A 3,131-nucleotide genomic window follows, 5' to 3' on the forward strand; every position below is an offset into this window, starting at 1 on the left:
GTGTTATAAAATACATTACTAATAATTCCACTGCTAACAGCAAACATACATTGTACACTTACTATGGTCTAGGAACAGCTCTAATATAAATTTACTTATTTACTCTTCCCATCAAATCACTGAAGTAGATACTCATACCTACTAGACACACAAGGAGACTGAAGCAGAGAGGGGATGAATGTTTCGCGTAAGAGCACATACCTGGTTAGGAGATGGTGCTGATCTTCAAATTCAGGCAGCCTATTTCTGGGGCTCCCATATGCTCTTAACACCTCTACATTGGTTACTTTAGTATTAAAAACGGAGTTGGAGATCTTAGTTCGTGCTATGAAACCAGTTATCCATTCACTGTATAACCGAGTATTTTTTTATTATTGAACAAACCAAGAACACATGTAATCCTGACTCTTTTAATGAGAGTGTTCATATCACAGAGGTATAATCTGTCTTTCTTGCATGATGAGGCTACTGGAAAACCATGAGAATATGTCGTGAGTGGTTCTCTTCATATTCACCACCCTTTTCTAAACAGAGCACACATAATGCATGTATTTGAAAAACCAATATCAGTATGTTTTGAGGACAATGACATGCAAACCACCTTATATCATCTCTTGGGGAAAATTGTCTCCTCTTTCATGGCTAACATATGTGGTTTCAGACTCTTCAAACAGCAAAGGAAGGCACCTTTGGAAATGGAGTGCTCATATCTTTCAGCAAAACTTATCAGGTTGTAAAGCATATCTTTACCAGCCTAGTGAAGTTAATGTCATTTCCACACAGACCTCCATGAAGTTAAATCTATCTTAGGTACTGGAAAGCTCTGGACAAGTGTTTAACAGTTTTTGAAAACAGCTTTTGTTGAAAGAACCTGAAAGTAATCAACTCATTTTTTAAAGATTCGAATAATTTATTCTAACAAAAGTATAGGGTATGGAAAATTAGTGTATTTGAATCATTTCAGAGAGTAGAGCAAGTTTCACACTAGCAGATTTCAGATTTTAGCTCCTTTGAAAAGAAATACTCAGAGTTAGACATAAGTTGTCATATTAAGACAAGTGGCAACGCAGGCTGCAGTTGGGTGCGGTTCACATCACAGTGCAGTCATTTGGTTTTTGAGAGTGCCACAAAACACACTTAAAGAGAATGAGAAAGGAGTTCATTGAATTCATGGCTGGTGGTTAGAAGATTAACTAGAGACAAAAGCAGAAAGGTTATAGGATGGACTGGCATGTCAAGTAGACAGTCCGAAGGCACCGACAGTGCAGTACATGGTCTTATTCTCCCATCGCACAGTGTAGCTCCCATCAGCAGAGCTGTCCCAGAAGCAGGAACTTGCCGTGCGTGATCCAGCTCCATTCTTTTGCATAATTACACAGGTCACAATGTATTTAAGTTGTTTTCCCAGCTTGGTGAGTTGGCTTAAAATTTGTTCCACGTTTGTGGTCCACTGGTTCACTTTGCTGTGTTGACAAACATTACCACCAATGGTGATTTTCTTTTTTTTTTTTTTTTTTTTGAGACAGAGTCTTGCTCTGTCACCGAGGCTGGAGTGCAATGGCGCAATCTCAGCTCACTGCAACCTCCGCGTCCCAGGTTCAAGCGATTCTCCTGCCTCAGCCTCCCTATGAGTAGCTGGGACTACAAGTGCCCGCCACCACGCCCGGCTAATTTTTGTAGTTTTAGTAGAGAAGGAGTTTCACCATCTTGGCCAGGCTGGTCTCAAACTCCTCACCTTGTGATCCGCCTGCCTTGGCCTCCCCACGTGCTGGGATTACAGGTGAGAGCCACCGCGCCCGGCCCCAATTATCCTTTCTATAGCCTCTTTTACAATGTTGCTTACTTCAACAATAAAGGCAGTCTCCTCTGCTGCCTCGCTGTCGCCCATCTTTCCTCCAGGGAATAGCCTCCGCCTCCTGGAGTGGTGCGACGCAGGCACACTCAGGCCCCGCCCCATATCTGCCACGCCTCTCTCCGTAGCTGGGCAAGCACGGGCGGGCACGCCCCACCCACACCCAGCTTCGGGGCCCTGCGGCCCCACCCACCCCCAACTCCTTTTTTTTCCACTTGTGTTACATTTATTCATCTCAATTCATCCTTAGAGCAAACCTCTGCAGTGGGTGCTGCTTTTTTTTTTTTTTTTTTGCGAGGAAGTCTCGCTCTTGTCCCGCAGGCTGGAGTACAATTGCGCCATCTTGGCTCACTGCAACCTCTGCCACCCGGGTTCAAGCGATTCTCCTGCCTCAGGCTCCTGAGTAGCTGGGATTACAGGCGTCTGCCACCACGCCCGGCTAACTTTTGTATTTTTAGCAGAAACGGGGTTTCACCATGTTGGCCAGGCAGGTCTCGAACTCTTGACCTCAGGTGATCCGCCCACCTCAGCCTCCCAAAGTGCTGGGATTACAGGCGTGAGCCACCGCGCTGGACCAGTGGGTGCTATTATTTATCTCCACTTTGGAAATGAGAGTAGCAGAGAAAGATGACTAAGATTTACAAAGAGTTGAGAATCCGGCCTGGTAGGAGATGCTAAGCAGAGCAGGGCCTTATGGCCCCAGGAGACCTGGTTCCAGTTGGGTTCTTTCCTAAACCACAAACCCACCCAAAGCAGCGTATCCTCTAGGATAAATACCCACAAAGGCCCAGGGAAAATGTTCCAGGTGGTCAAGAACTCAATTCCTAATGAAAGTTTGGTAAATGAACTATGCCTCGGTCTGGTCATCCAGAAATAGGGTTAATATTTTACTACTGGCAGGGTACAGTGGCTCACACCTGTAATCCCAGCACTTTGGAAGGACAAGACAGGAGGATGGCTTAAACCCAGGAGGAGTTAGAGACCAGCCTGAGCAACATTGTGAGACTCCATCTCTAACAATCAGTCAATCAATAGCTGGGCATGGTGGTACATGCCCTGTAGTCCCAGCTACTGGGGAGGCTCAGGCGGGAGGACCCCTTGAGCCTGGGGGAATGAGGCTGCAGTGAGCCATGACTGTGCCACTATGCTCCAGCCTGGGCAGCAGAGTGAGAGTCTGTTGTCCGTTAGAAGTTTGTTTACTACATAGCACTGAGCAAGCCACACCAGTACTCTCCTGATGTCCATAAACAGATGGATATGGATTAGTCAAGATTTACTG

At 45.8% G+C, this 3,131-nt stretch overlaps 1 pseudogene; it reads right to left on the minus strand.

Annotated features, from left to right (window-relative positions):
* Positions 1–1,234: 1,234 nt before the first annotated feature.
* Positions 1,235–1,888, minus strand: LOC105515541 (annotated as a pseudogene).
* Between the last annotated feature and the right edge of the window lie 1,243 nt (positions 1,889–3,131).

Source organism: Colobus angolensis, unplaced genomic scaffold, assembly GCF_000951035.1.
Source record: "Colobus angolensis palliatus isolate OR3802 unplaced genomic scaffold, Cang.pa_1.0 Scaffold262, whole genome shotgun sequence".
Taxonomy (NCBI): domain Eukaryota; kingdom Metazoa; phylum Chordata; class Mammalia; order Primates; family Cercopithecidae; genus Colobus; species Colobus angolensis.